Source organism: Bombina bombina, chromosome 9, assembly GCF_027579735.1.
Source record: "Bombina bombina isolate aBomBom1 chromosome 9, aBomBom1.pri, whole genome shotgun sequence".
Classification (NCBI taxonomy): Eukaryota; Metazoa; Chordata; class Amphibia; order Anura; family Bombinatoridae; genus Bombina; species Bombina bombina.
In genome coordinates this window covers 135,807,137-135,823,514 of record NC_069507.1, presented here as the reverse complement: position 1 = coordinate 135,823,514, position 16,378 = coordinate 135,807,137, and the positions used below count along the sequence as shown (strand labels likewise).

The following is a 16,378-nucleotide window of genomic DNA, read 5'->3' as shown; positions in this document are numbered from 1 at the left end:
GGTCCATCAAAGACATAAGGTAGAATCACTGTACAACCTTACATACAAAGAATAGATTCTGCAAATTGTTCTTTATTAGAATTATATTGATTGTGATTACCTCAATCTTTGCTAAACATTTATCAGCTAAAATCTTAATTTTAACATATTATGTGATTTTTATCCTTTGTAAATATAAATGCTAGTTTTTAAAACAAAATGTCCTATTTAATATAAATTTTACATTACAAATTCCATCCTCATAAATATGCTTCCCCGTGTGAATACCTTAATATACTAATAGGTTTTATTGTTTTTAATTCACAGTTAATTAAATTGGCTGTGTATTTAAAAGGGATATGAAACCCTGAAACCTTTCTTTCCTGATTCAGATAGAGCATGACATTTTAAACAACTTTCCAATTAACTTCTATCTAGTTTGCTTTGTTCTCTTGGTATCCTTTGTGAAAATCATACACAAGTAACCTCAGGAGCTGCTAGTTAGCTGCTGATTGGTGGCTGCCATATATACCTCTTATCATTGGCTTACCAATCTGTTCAGTTAGCTCCCAGTGGTGCATTGCTGCCCCTTCAATAAAGATAACATTATAATGAAGCAAAATTGCTAATAATAGTAAATTGGAAAGTTGTTTCAAATTGTGCTCTATCTGAATCAATCAAGAAAAAATGTGGGTTTCATGTTCCTTTAACATGTGTTGTGTTGAAAATCTTAAGTTTTAATGAAAACAACATTACCAAGACTAAACATGAAGGCTGAGTTATTACATAGTTGAAGATATTCTGCAGTTGTAAAATGCTAAAAAGATCGCTTCACAAAATCCATTATTGGCTTTCGTTAGGGGCAGAGTAACATACTTTTGCATTATGCTTGTGGAAAAACTCAGCAAATGATAAGCGTTAACCTGGTCTTTTAAACATATTTATGATTATCCATCGCTATTGTATAGTCTGTCTGTATTAGGTGGAAGAGAAATTTACAAAACACTATTAGCTCTCTCTTTCTCTGTGCCACCACTGTCAGACGTAACCTGGGTCCATTGGTCCTACTTGGTCTAATTATAATGCCGGTGCTGTTTATTTGAAAACATAATTTATGCTTACCTGATAAATTCCTTTCTCCTGTAGTGTAGTCAGTCCACGGGTCATCCATTACTTATGGGATATTAACTCCTCCCTAACAGGAAGTGCAAGAGGATCACCCAAGCAGAGCTGCTATATAGCTCCTCCCCTCTACGTCATACCCAGTCATTCGACCGAAACCAAATGAGAAAGGAGAAACTATAGGGTGCAGTGGTGACTGGAGTTTAATTTAAAATTTAGACCTGCCATAAAAAACAGGGCGGGCCGTGGACTGACTACACTACAGGAGAAAGGAATTTATCAGGTAAGCATAAATTATGTTTTCTCCTGTTAAGTGTAGTCAGTCCACGGGTCATCCATTACTTATGGGATACCAATACCAAAGCTAAAAGTACACGGATGACGGGAGGGACAGGCAGGATCTTTACACGGAAGGAACCACTGCCTGAAGAACCTTTCTCCCAAAAACAGCCTCAGAAGAAGCAAAAGTGTCAAATTTGTAAAATTTGGAAAAAGTATGAAGAGAAGACCAAGTTGCAGCCTTGCAAATCTGTTCAACAGAGGCCTCATTCTTAAAGGCCCACGTGGAAGCCACAGCTCTCGTAGAATGAGCTGTAATTCTTTCAGGAGGCTGCTGTCCAGCAGTCTCATAGGCTAAACGTATTATGCTACGAAGCCAGAAAGAGAGAGAGGTAGCAGAAGCTTTTTGACCTCTCCTCTCTGTCCAGAATAAACGACAAACAGGGAAGAAGTTTGGCGAAAATCTTTAGTTGCCTGTAAATAAAATTTCAGGGCACGGACTACGTCTAGATTGTGCAGAAGTAGTTCCTTCTTTGAAGAAGGGTTAGGGCACAATGATGGAACAACAATCTCTTGATTGATATTCCTGTTAGTGACTACCTTAGGTAAGAACCCAGGTTTAGTACGCAGAACTACCTTGTCTGAATGAAAAATCAGATAAGGAGAATCACAATGTAAGGCCGATAACTCAGAGACTCTTCGAGCCGAGGAAATAGCCATTAAAAACAGAACTTTCCAAGATAACAGCTTGATATCAATGGAATGAAGGGGTTCAAACGGAACACCCTGTAAAACGTTAAGAACTAAGTTTAAGCTCCACGGTGGAGCAACAGTCTTAAACACAGGCTTAATCCTGGCCAAAGCCTGACAAAAAGCCTGAACGTCTGGAACTTCTGACAGACGTTTGTGTAAAAGGATGGACAGAGCTGAGATCTGTCCCTTTAAAGAACTTGCAGATAAACCCTTTTCTAAACCTTCTTGTAGAAAAGACAATATCCTAGGAATCCTAACCTTACTCCATGAGTAACTCTTGGATTCGCACCAGTGTAAGTATTTACACCATATTTTATGGTAAATTTTCCTGGTAACAGGTTTCCTAGCCTGTATTAAGGTATCAATTACTGACTCCGAAAATCCACGCTTTGATAAAATCAAGCGTTCAATCTCCATGCAGTCAGCTTCAGAGAAATTAGATTTTGATGTTTGAAAGGACCCTGAATTAGAAGGTCCTGTCTCAGAGGCAGAGACCAAGGTGGACAGGATGACATGTCCACTAGATCTGCATACCAGGTCCTGCGTGGCCATGCAGGCGCTATTAGAATCACTGATGCTCTCTCCTGTTTGATCCTGGCAATCAATCGAGGAAGCATCGGGAAGGGTGGAAACACATAAGCCATCTTGAAGGTCCAAGGTGCTGTCAGAGCATCTATCAGAACCGCTCCCGGGTCCCTGGACCTGGACCCGTAACAAGGAAGCTTGGCGTTCTGGTAAGACGCCATGAGATCCATATCTGGTTTGCCCCAATGCCGAAGTATTTGGGCAAAGACCTCCGGATGAAGTTCCCACTCCCCCGGATGAAAAGTCTGGCGACTTAGGAAATCCGCCTCCCAGTTCTCCACGCCTGGGATGTGGATCGCTGATAGGTGGCAAGAGTGAGACTCTGCCCAGAGAATTATCTTTGAGACTTCCATCATCGCTAGGGAACTCCTTGTCCCTCCTTGATGGTTGATGTAAGCCACAGTCGTGATGTTGTCCGACTGAAACCTGATGAACCTCAGAGTTGCTAGCTGAGGCCAAGCTAGAAGGGCATTGAAAACTGCTCTTAATTCCAGAATGTTTATGGGAAGAAGACTCTCCTCCTGAGTCCATGATCCCTGAGTCTTCAGGGAATTCCAGACAGCGCCCCAACCTAGCAGGCTGGTGTCTGTTGTTACAATCGTCCAATCTGGTCTGCTGAAGGGCATCCCCTTGGACAGATGTGGCCGAGAGAGCCACCATAGAAGAGAATTTCTGGTCTCTTGATCCAGATTCAGCATAGGGGACAAATCTGAGTAATCCCCATTCCACTGACTTAGCATGCACAATTGCAGTGGTCTGAGATGCAGGCGTGCAAAGGGAACTATGTCCATTGCCGCTACCATTAAACCGATTACCTCCATGCATTGAGCCACTGACGGGTGTGGAATGGAATGAAGGACACGGCAAGTATTTAGGAGTTTTGTTAACCTGTCCTCTGTCAGGTAAATTTTCATTTCTACCGAATCTATAAGAGTCCCTAAGAAAGGAACTCTTGTGAGTGGCAATAGAGAACTCTTTTCTTCGTTCACCTTCCACCCATGTGACCTTAGAAATGCCAGTACTAACTCTGTATGAGACTTGGCAGCTTGGAAACTTGACGCTTGTATCAGAATGTCGTCTAGGTATGGAGCTACCGATATTCCTTGCGGTCTTAGTACCGCCAGAAGAGAACCTTTGTGAAGATTCTTGGAGCAGTAGCTAACCCGAAGGGAAGAGCTACAAACTGGTAATGCCTGTCTAGGAAGGCAAACCTTAGGTACCGGTAATGATCCTTGTGAATTGGAATGTGAAGGTACGCATCCTTTAAATCCACTGTGGTCATGTACTGACCCTTTTGGATCATGGGTAAGATTGTCCGAATAGTTTCCATTTTTAACGATGGAACTCTTAGGAATTTGTTTAGGATCTTTAAATCCAAGATTGGTCTGAAGGTTCCTTCTTTCTTGGGAACCACAAACAGATTTGAGTAAAACCCTTGTCCGTGTTCCGACTGCGGAACCGGGTGGATCACTCCCATTAGTAACAGATCTTGTACACAGCGTAGAAATGCCTCTTTCTTTATCTGGTTTGTTGACAACCTTGAAAGATGAAATCTCCCTTTTGGAGGAGAAGCTTTGAAGTCCAGAAGATATCCCTGAGATATGATCTCTAACGCCCAGGGATCCTGGACATCTCTTGCCCAAGCCTGGGCGAAGAGAGAATGTCTGCCCCCCACTAGATCCGTTTCCGGATCGGGAGCCCTCACTTCATGCTGTCTTAGGGGCAGCAGCAGGTTTTCTGGCCTGCTTGCCCTTGTTCCAGGTCTGGTTAGGTTTCCAGCCCTGTCTGTAGCGAGCAACAGTTCCTTCCTGTTTTGGAGCAGAGGAAGTTGATGCTGCTCCTGCCTTGAAGTTGCGAAAGGCACGAAAATTAGACTGTCTAGCCCTTGGTTTGGCTCTGTCTTGAGGCAGGGCATGGCCCTTACCTCCAGTAATGTCAGCGATAATTTCTTTCAAACCGGGCCCGAATAAGGTCTGCCCCTTGAAAGGTATGTTAAGCAATTTAGATTTAGAAGTCACATCAGCTGACCAGGATTTAAGCCACAGCGCTCTGCGCGCCTGAATGGCGAATCCGGAGTTCTTAGCCGTAAGCTTAGTTAAATGAACTACGGCATCAGAAATAAATGAATTAGCTAGCTTAAGGACTCTAAGCTTGTCTGTAATCTCATCCAATGTAGCTGAGCTAATGGTCTCTTCCAGAGACTCAAACCAGAATGCCGCCGCAGCCGTGACAGGCGCAATGCATGCAAGGGGTTGCAATATAAAACCTTGTTGAACAAACATTTTCTTAAGGTAACCCTCTAACTTTTTATCCATTGGATCTGAAAAAGCACAGCTATCCTCCACCGGGATAGTGGTACGCTTAGCTAAAGTAGAAACTGCTCCCTCCACCTTAGGGACCGTCTGCCATAAGTCCCGTGTGGTGGCGTCTATTGGAAACATTTTTCTAAATATAGGAGGGGGTGAGAAAGGCACACCGGGTCTATCCCACTCCTTGTTAACAATTTCTGTAAGCCTTTTAGGTATAGGAAAAACGTCAGTACACGTCGGTACCCGCAAAATATTTATCCAGCCTACATATTTTCTCTGGGATTGCAACCGTGTTACAATCATTTAGAGCCGCTAATACCTCCCCTAGCAACACACGGAGGTTCTCAAGCTTAAATTTAAAATTTGAAATGTCTGAATCCAGTTTATTTGGATCAGATCCGTCACCCACAGAATGAAGCTCTCCGTCCTCATGTTCTGCAAATTGTGACGCAGTATCAGACATGGCCCTAGTATTTTCAGCGCACTCTGTTCTCACCCCAGAGTGGTCGCGTTTACCCCTAAGTTCTGGCAATTTAGATAAAACTTCAGTCATAACATTAGCCATGTCTTGCAAAGTGATTTGTAAAGGGCGCCCTGATGTACTTGGCGTCACAATATCACGCACCTCCTGAGCGGGAGATGCAGGTACTGACACGTGAGGAGAGTTAGTCTGCATAACTTCCCCCTCGTTGTCTGGTGAAATTTTCTTTACATGTACAGATTGGCTTTTACTTAAAGTAGCATCAATGCAATTAGTACACAAATTCCTATTGGGCTCCACATTGGCCTTTGAACATATTGCACAAAGAGATTCCTCTATGTCAGACATGTTTAAACAAACTAGCAATTAAACTAGCAAGCTTGGAAAATTCTTTTCAAATAAATTTACAAGCAATATAAAAAAACGTTACTGTGCCTTTAAGAAGCACACAAAACCGTCACAGTTGAAATAACAATGAACCGGATTAGTTATAGAAACCAAATTTTCACATTAAATTAATTAATTTAGCAAAGGATTGCACCCACTAGCAAATGGATGATTAACCCCTTAATATCAAAAACGGATAACAATAAAAAATATATACGTTTTTCTCACAGTCAAAGCACAGTCTCACAGGTCTGCTGTGAGTGATTACCTCCCTCAAAACTAGTTTTGGAGACCCCTGAGCTCTGTAGAGACGTCCTGGATCATGCAGGGAGAACAGGAAGACTTTTGACTGAATTTCTACTGCGCAGTAAAAAGCGCCAAAATAGGCCCCTCCCACTCATATACAACAGTGGGGAAGCTCAGTAAACTGATTTTATTCAAAACAAATGACAGCCATGTGGAAAATAATGCCCATAAAAATTTTTTCACCAAGTACCTCAGAGAAAAAACGATTAACATGCCAGTAAACGTTTTAAATATAAATATATGAAATGTTAATAAAAAGCCTGTTGCTAGTCACTTTCACTGCAGAAAGGCTATAAATTATATATATACAGTATTTTCTTAGTGAAGTGCCATTCCCCAGAAATACTTCAGTGCAAACATACACACATATCAGCCTGATACCAGTTACTACTACTGCATTTAAGGCTGTACTTACATTACATCGGTATTAGCAGTATTTTCTCAGTCAATTCCATTCCTTAGAAAATAATATACTGCAACATACCTCCTTGCAGGTGAACCCTGCCCGCTGTCCCCTGTTCTGAAGTTACCTCGCTCCTCAGAATGGCCGAGAACAGCAAATGGATCTTAGTTACGTCCGCTAAGATCATACACAACTCAGGTAGATTCTTCTTCTAATGCTGCCTGAGAAAAAACAACACACTCCGGTGCTGTTTAAAATAACAAACTTTTGATTGAAGAAATAAAAACTAATTTTAATAACCACAGTCCTCTCACACGTCCTATCTATTAGTTAGGTGCAAGAGAATGACTGGGTATGACGTAGAGGGGAGGAGCTATATAGCAGCTCTGCTTGGGTGATCCTCTTGCACTTCCTGTTAGGGAGGAGTTAATATCCCATAAGTAATGGATGACCCGTGGACTGACTACACTTAACAGGAGAAATTAGCATTAATTGTGACAGTCATCAGCCAATCACAAAATGTATATATGTATATATTGTGCACTTTTGCACAGGCTCAGTAGGACCTGGAGCCTCAGAAAGTGTGTATATAAAACATTTGCATATTTTGATACTGCAAGTATATTGGAACAATTTTTTCTTTAGTGGCCCTTTTAAGCACATTTTCTCAGCTTTGATACATACAGTACTTCCTCTTCCTTTTGCTATGAGATTTGAAATCAAGATCTGACAAACCAAATGTCCAATCATAATTATGAACCAACTTTATTCTCATTTTCTTATAGCTACAAAACAACATTTATCTATAAATACCAGCAGCCCGGTTTCCTTTCTGTGTTATTTGACCCTACCATGTAATACATGTAATGGTGTTAATATAGGATATTCTAGATATTTAAATAAGTAGCATATATCTTTTTAGATTCTTGTATTCATAAACGTTATTTTAATTTTATTATTTAACTTGAATTGCATTACAAATAATGATCAGTCTGAATTCTTTCCTTTGACGTGTTATATGGAATTGATAGAATATGAAAAAAAAATATTGTTTCCTGTAGTAACATGCTAGCAACTGATAAGTAGCTAATGTATGTATTAAAGGGACATAAAACACTTTGGCCTAGATTTGGAGTTCGGCGGTAGCCGTCAAAACCAGCGTTAGAGGCTCCTAACGCTGGTTTTGGCCGCCCGCTGGTATTTGGAGTCAGTGATTAAAGGGTCTAACGCTCACTTTTCAGCCGCGACTTTTCCATACCGCAGATCCCCCTACGCCATTTGCGTAGCCTATATTTTCAATGGGATCTTTCTAACGCTGGTATTTAGAGTCGTTTCTGAAGTGAGCGTTAGAGCTCTAACGACAAGATTCCAGCCGCCTGAAAATAGCAGGAGTTAAGAGCTTTCTGGCTAACGCCGGTTTATAAAGCTCTTAACTACTGTACCCTAAAGTACACTAACACCCATAAACTACCTATGTACCCCTAAACCGAGGTCCCCCCACACCGCCGCCACTCGATTAAAATTTTTAACCCCTAATCTGCCGACCGCCACCTACGTTATACTTATGTACCCCTAATCTGCTGCCCCTAACCCCGCCGACCCCTGTATTACATTTATTAACCCCTAACTTGCCCCCCACAACGTCGCCGCCAGCTACTTAAAATAATTAACCCCTAATCTTCCGACCGCAAATCGCCGCCACCTACGTTATCCCTATGTACCCCTAATCTGCTGCCCTAACATCGCCGACCCCTATATTATATTTATTAACCCCTAATCTGCCCCCCTCAACGTCGCCGACACCTGCCTACACTTATTAACCCCTAATCTGCCGAGCGGACCTGAGCGCTACTATAATAAAGTTATTAACCCCTAATCCGCCTCACTAACCCTATCATAAATAGTATTAACCCCTAATCTGCCCTCCCTAACATCGCCGACACCTAACTTCAATTATTAACCCCTAATCTGCCGACCGGAGCTCACCGCTATTCTAATAAATGTATTAACCCCTAAAGCTAAGTCTAACCCTAACACTAACACCCCCCTAAGTTAAATATAATTTTTATCTAACGAAATAAATTAACTCTTATTAAATAACTTATTCCTATTTAAAGCTAAATACTTACCTGTAAAATAAATCCTAATATAGCTACAATATAAATTATAATTATATTATAGCTATTTTAGGATTAATATTTATTTTACAGGCAACTTTGTTATTATTTTAACCAGGTAAAATAGCTATTAAATAGTTAAGAACTATTTAATAGTTACCTAGTTAAAATAATAACAAATTTACCTGTAAAATAAATCCTAACCTAAGATATAATTAAACATAACACTACCCTATCAATAAAATAATTAAATAAACTACCTACAATTACCTACAATTAACCTAACACTACACTATCAATAAATTAATTAAACCCAATTCCTACAAATAAATACAATTAAATAAACTAGCTAAAGTACAAAAAATAAAAAAGAACTAAGTTACAGAAAATAAAAAAATATTTACAAACATAAGAAAAATATTACAACAATTTTAAACTAATTACACCTACTCTAAGCCCCCTAATAAAATAACAAGGCCCCCCAAAATAAAAAATTCCCTACCCTATTCTAAATTAAAAAAGTTACAAGCTCTTTTACCTTACCAGCCCTGAACAGGGCCCTTTGCGGGGCATGCCCCAAGAAGTTCAGCTCTTTTGCCTGTAAAAAAAAACATACAATAACCCCCCCCCAAACATTACAACCCACCACCCACATACCCCTAATCTAACCCAAACCCCCCTTAAATAAACCTAACACTAAGCCCCTGAAGATCTTCCTACCTTGTCTTCACCATCCAGGTATCACCGATCCGTCCTGGCTCCAAGATCTTCATCCAACCCAAGCGGGGGTTGGCGATCCATAATCCGGTCCAGAAGAGGCTCCAAAGTCTTCCTCCTATCCGGCAAGAAGAGGACATCCGGACCGGCAAACATCTTCTCCAAGCGGCATCTTCGATCTTCTTCCATCCGGAGCGAAGCGGCAGGATCCTGAAGACCTCCAGCGCGGAACATCCATCCGGACCGACGACTGAACGACGAATGACTGTTCCTTTAAGGGACGTCATCCAAGATGGCGTCCCTCGAATTCCGATTGGCTGATAGGATTCTATCAGCCAATCGGAATTAAGGTAGGAATTTTCTGATTGGCTGATGGAATCAGCCAATCAGAATCTAGTTCAATCCGATTGACCGATCCAATCAGCCAATCAGATTGAGCTCGCATTCTATTGGCTGATCGGAACAGCCAATAGAATGCGAGCTCAATCTGATTGGCTGATTGGATCAGCCAATCGGATTGAACTTGATTCTGATTGGCTGATTCCATCAGCCAATCAGAAAATTCCTACCTTAATTCCGATTGGCTGATAGAATCATATCAGCCAATCGGAATTCGAGGGACGCCATCTTGGATGACGTCCCTTAAAGGAACAGTCATTCTTCGTTCAGTCGTTGGTCCGGATGGATGTTCCGCGCTGGAGGTCTTCAGGATCCTGCCGCTTCGCTCCGGATGGAAGAAGATCGAAGATGCCGCTTGGAGAAGATGTTTGCCGGTCCGGATGTCCTCTTCTTGCCGGATAGGAGGAAGACTTTGGAGCCTCTTCTGGACCGGATTATGGATCGCCAACCCCCGCTTGGGTTGGATGAAGATCTTGGAGCCAGGACGGATCGGTGATACCTGGATGGTGAAGACAAGGTAGGAAGATCTTCAGGGGCTTAGTGTTAGGTTTATTTAAGGGGGGTTTGGGTTAGATTAGGGGTATGTGGGTGGTGGGTTGTAATGTTGGGGGGGGTATTGTATGTTTTTTTTTTACAGGCAAAAGAGCTGAACTTCTTGGGGCATGCCCCGCAAAGGGCCCTGTTCAGGGCTGGTAAGGTAAAAGAGCTTGTAACTTTTTTAATTTAGAATAGGGTAGGGAATTTTTTATTTTGGGGGGCTTTGTTATTTTATTAGGGGGCTTAGAGTAGGTGTAATTAGTTTAAAATTGTTGTAATATTTTTCTTATGTTTGTAAATATTTTTTTATTTTCTGTAACTTAGTTCTTTTTTATTTTTTGTACTTTAGCTAGTTTATTTAATTGTATTTATTTGTAGGAATTGTGTTTAATTAATTTATTGATAGTGTAGTGTTAGGTTAATTGTAGGTAATTGTAGGTAGTTTATTTAATTATTTTATTGATAGGGTAGTGTTATGTTTAATTATATCTTAGGTTAGGATTTATTTTACAGGTAAATTTGTTATTATTTTAACTAGGTAACTATTAAATAGTTCTTAACTATTTAATAGCTATTTTACCTGGTTAAAATAATAACAAAGTTGCCTGTAAAATAAATATTAATCCTAAAATAGCTATAATATAATTATAATTTATATTGTAGCTATATTAGGATTTATTTTACAGGTAAGTATTTAGCTTTAAATAGGAATAAGTTATTTAATAAGAGTTAATTTATTTCGTTAGATTTAAATTATATTTAACTTAGGGGGGTGTTAGTGTTAGGGTTAGACTTAGCTTTAGGGGTTAATACATTTATTAGAATAGCGGTGAGCTCCGATCGGAAGATTAGGGGTTAATAATTGAAGTTAGGTGTCGGCGATGTTAGGGAGGGCAGATTAGGGGTTAATACTATTTATGATAGGGTTAGTGAGGCGGATTAGGGGTTAATAACTTTATTATAGTAGCGCTCAGGTCTGCTCGGCAGATTTGGAGTTAATAAGTGTAGGCAGGTGTCGGCGACGTTGTGGGGGGCAGATTAGGGGTTAATAAATATAATATAGGGGTCGGCGATGTTAGGGCAGCAGATTAGGGGTACATAGGGATAACGTAGGTGGCGGCGGTTTACGGAGCGGCAGATTAGGGGTTTAAAAAAATATGCAGGGGTCAGCGATAGCGGGGGCGGCAGATTAGGGGTTAATAAGTGTAAGGCTAGGGGTGTTTAGACTCGGGGTACATGTTAGAGTGTTAGGTGCAGACGTAGGAAGTGTTTCCCCATAGCAAACAATGGGGCTGCGTTAGGAGCTGAACGCGGCTTTTTTGCAGGTGTTAGGTTTTTTTTCAGCTCAAACAGCCCCATTGTTTCCTATGGGGGAATCGTGCACGAGCACGTTTTTGAGGCCGGCCGCGTCCGTAAGCAACTCTGGTATCGAGAGTTGCTTTTGCGGTAAAAATGCTCTACGCTCCTTTTTTGGAGCCTAATGCAGCATTTGTTTGAACTCTCGATACCAGAGTTAATTTTATGGTGCGGCCAGAAAAAAGCCCGCGGAGCGTTAACAGCCCTTTTACCGCCGAACTCCAAATCTAGGCCTTTGAGAGCATAATATAAAATGATAAATCATATACATATAAAAAAAAACCTCTGCAATATACTTTCTTTATTTTGTCCAATTTTACTATAATTACCTTCTGAAATTGTGAGCTTTTCAGTTCCGTTTAGAAATGGAAGTGCAGAAAACAGTTATATTACATACAGCCATTGGCTGCACATTCTAGTGACCAATTAATAGCTGTCTCTAATTGGCCACAGCAGAGAAGGTAACCTAAGTTACAAAATGGCAGCTCCCATTGTTTTATAGACACTACAACGTTACACTTATTTTGTCACTATTTAAAAAGCTAGTGAAACTTTAAAAAAAAAATACATCTTACTTTGAATGCATCCTTCTATCTAGCATTTATTTAGTGTTTACGGTCCCTTAAAAACACACAAAGCATTACAAAGCTTCTTAGTGTCGTTTAGTCTTGCTTGTTTTAATGTGTATGACCTTAGTTTGTGAGCTGATATTGATTCTGTCTATCCCAGTTAGCATGACCTTCATGTGCAATGACAAAGGATATCAGTTTTATCATCACAGCTGCGTTTCTGTGCATTCTTATTATCATTCAAATTATTTAGTGCATTGCTCTTATCTTTTGTTATTAACTATATGTAAAATTCACTTCAGTGAGAAAAAGAGGCTATTTTCAGATCTGATTTCAGTAAATCTTATAATGTGCAAAAAGCATTAAAATGTAGAACATAATGTGATTTAAGCTAAGGCTGCAAAAGTATGACGGTGTACTTAAAAAAAAAAAAAAAAAAAAAAAAAAAAAGGGACAGTTTACTAGAACTATGACAGAACAATTATAAATGACCTGACATTACTGTGCACATCTGTAAGCTGTGACATGTCATATAACCTTAAAGATGAATCTACCAATTCACCCTAACCTTTGGAACTTGACCTCACTAACAAACCTGTACACTCTTCAATTTCAGAACCACTTGACTGCTTGCTTTGATACCAATGCCTACGTTTAGCTATAATCTTACTTGCTCAGATACCAACCATTTTTTGACTGCACATTTATGCTCAAGCATAAATATACATATTAAAATAAAATAGTAAAAATGTTTACACTGTTTTATTTGCTTAAATATTAGAGGTTTGGCCATTAATCCAAAGTCCTTCTTTTCAAACGATATACATTCCTGGTTATTTTTCTAAGCATTTTACTTTTGTCTGAATATACAAGACAACATTACACCAGAGAAAAATTTTACACACACACACATATATATATATATATATATATATATATTCTCAATAATTTTGGTATGCTAGAGCAAGATAAATCGTTTAGCTTAATATGCCAAGTATATGTCCATTTGGAAAATGAAATGAATTTTAACACATTTGTATATTCATTTCTAATGTTTGTACAACATTCTAAAATTAATTTAATGTAATAACATTTCAAATCTTCTCTTTAAATGTAATATACGAATTATTCAATATTCTAAATAGAAAAATTGAATCAATATATATTTATCTATTATGTATCAATTTACTAAATTCACTACCACATGAACGATTGCATTTCTGAATAGTATGTTGAAAATTTTGAATGTGGGTATTCAATCAAATTCTGAACATTCCAAAACGAAAGTAAAAATCAAAAAGCAGAAAAAAAATTTGATTACAGAATTTTAATGGATTTTTATTCTTATTAAACATTTGATTGTCAAAAATGAATGTCTACCGGACTATTTGTTCTATCATAACATTGTGCTCACTCCTGTGGAGTTATTTATACGTCAGCACTAACTGGCTAAAATGCATGTTTGTCAAAAGCACTAAGATAAAGGGGTAGTCTGCAGAGGCTTAGATACAAGATAATTACAGAGGTAATAAGTGTAATACTATCACAGTGTTAGGTATGCAAAACTGGAGAATGGGTAATAAAGGGATTATCTTTCTTTTTAAACAATAAATAATGTTCAAGAAGACTGTCCCTTTAAAGGGATTAGAAAGGTCAACATTGATAAGTGCATGGGTGCATTTAAATTTTAAATAGAAGCATTTTTACATTATATTTCCATTAGCAAAAAAGCTTCTAATAAAAGTTATTTCTGTTTATCAGCAGCATATGAAAATATACTGTGAGGGACAATGCACCAGTATTCAAGTTCAGAAAGCTGCCATTGATGTATATTGTACATGTACAGACTTAAAGGGACATAAAACCCAAATTTTTTCTTTCATGATTCCGATAGAGAATATTATTTTAAACAACTTTTTTATTAACTTCTATAATCTAATTTGCTTCATTCTCTTGGTATCATTTGCTGAAGGGGCATAAATGCATTACTAGTTTCTAACTGAACACATGGGTGAGCCAGTCCCAATCGATAAATATAATGCAGCTACCAATCAACAGCTAGAACCTATGTTTTCTGCTGCTCCTGAGCTAGCCTAGATAAAAAATTTCAGCAAAGGATAACAAAAAAGGAAGCAAATTAAATCATAGAAGTAAATTGGAAAGTTGTTTAAAATTGTATTCTCTATCTGAATCATGAAAGAAACAGCTAATAGAAGTATATAGCAAAAAAAATGTTTCTATTTGAAATTGAAATGCATTCATGCACATTTCAAGTTCAATCTTTCTATCCCTTTAGACATTTCTTGCTATTGGTTAAACATTTTGATTTGCCCCTTGCCCCCTAGAGGCTAAAGAACTAATTCTGTAACCGATTGGTTCTCAAAATACTACAAATTGCCTAAGTCAGCTTTTTGTAGCATTTGCAGATTACAGAATTGTCTTTTTTGCCTCCTAGAGAGGAACACAATCAATTCTTACACAAATGCAGCAGGTTTTTAATGGCTTCTATAATCCACAGTTAAGATGCATCAGTGGATGGGCAAAATAGTGATATTGATTCATATATAAATATTGACTGATGAACAGAGCTTAACAGAGTATAATAAAATACATGCAAAAAATATAGAAAAATAAAATGGGTATATCTCAGCTTTTTGTTGCTTCAGGGTCTGGAGCTGAGTTTTCATGGCTTCTGGACTGGAGTCAGGGTAGTGTATGGAGAGTGGAATTTAATGGTCTGGGGGAGAATTGGGACATTGGTGGTTCCATTTATTCATTAATACATATTTCTACATATAGTTTTCAAATAGAGGGGCTCTGAATCTGAGGGTATCTCCTGATGTAGAATCAATCAACTCAATATAAATCCAGATGGCACTGGGAATAAAGAATTCCAATGATATATGTGTATACACTCGATAAAAATAAGTACAGTATACTCATAATCAAAATCTCCAGTATCAGTGATGTCACAAAATGACAAAGAAACCTTTGCTGATACTGGAGCTTTGTCTTTTTTTTTATATCGCTGATAATGGAGATTTGACTGAGTCTACTGCACTTATTTATATCGAGTGTATACACATTTACCATTGGAGTTCTTTATTACCAGTGCCATATGGATTTATATCGAGTTGATTGATTCTACATCAGGAGATACCCTCAGAGCCAGAGCACCTCTATTTAAAAACTACATTTGCTAACAGTTCTTTGGGAGAGAAACTGTGGGAGGCAGAGGCTCCGTTCTTTGAGGGGAGTATTTGTTCTTTTGTTCTTTCCATTCAATTCAATTTCTACATATATCTGATGGTATTTTGTTACAATATATATATAAATAAATATGTGCAGAAAATTGGAATGTAAAATATTTGCATTACATACACAGTTAAACACTTTATTAAATATGGCATAGGGCTCCAATGCACATACATACACATATTTTTTTTTTATATATATATATATCTCCTATATAATAAAAGGCCAAGTGTGTTTGTCCGAAGCTGTCATGCGCAGTAGAGACTGCGTGCAAGGACAAACACACCTGGCCTTCCAACTGATCTGGCGTGTGGTGGAGTGGGTGTGGCCGGGTTGGTGTGACGTGGGCGTGGCCGGTGGGTGCGATGTTGGCGGGGCCCGGATGTGATGCAGGCGGGCCAACTGCCAAGACAGGAGAGCTCTAAAGAGGGGAGATAGAGAGACTAGAGCAGAAGAGGGGGGATAAAGAGAGCAAAAGAAAGGGGGGAGAGAGCACAAAAGAGAGGGGGGGAGAGAGCACAAAAGAGAGGAGGGAGAGAGAGCACAAAAGAGAGGGGGGAGAGAGAGCACAAAAGAGAGGGGGGAGAGAGAGCACAAAAGAGAGGGGGGAGAGAGAGCACAAAAGAGAGGGGGGAGAGAGAGCACAAAAGAGAGGGGGGAGAGAGAGCACAAAAGAGAGGGGGAGAGAGAGCAAAAGAGAGGGGGAGAGAGAGCAAAAGAGAGGGGGAGAGAGAGAGCAAAAGAGAGGGGGAGAGAGAGAGCAAAAGAGAGGGGGAGAGAGAGAGCAAAAGAGAGGGGGAGAGAGAGAGCAAAAGAGAGGGGGA

The 16,378-nt window shown here is 39.3% G+C and overlaps 1 protein-coding gene across 1 annotated transcript in view; it reads left to right on the top strand.

Moving 5' to 3' along the window:
- DNTT (DNA nucleotidylexotransferase) overlaps window positions 1-16,378 on the top strand; it is a 1,045,168-nt gene that overhangs the window by 943,023 nt on the left and 85,767 nt on the right. The gene's annotated exons all lie outside the window — the stretch shown is intronic.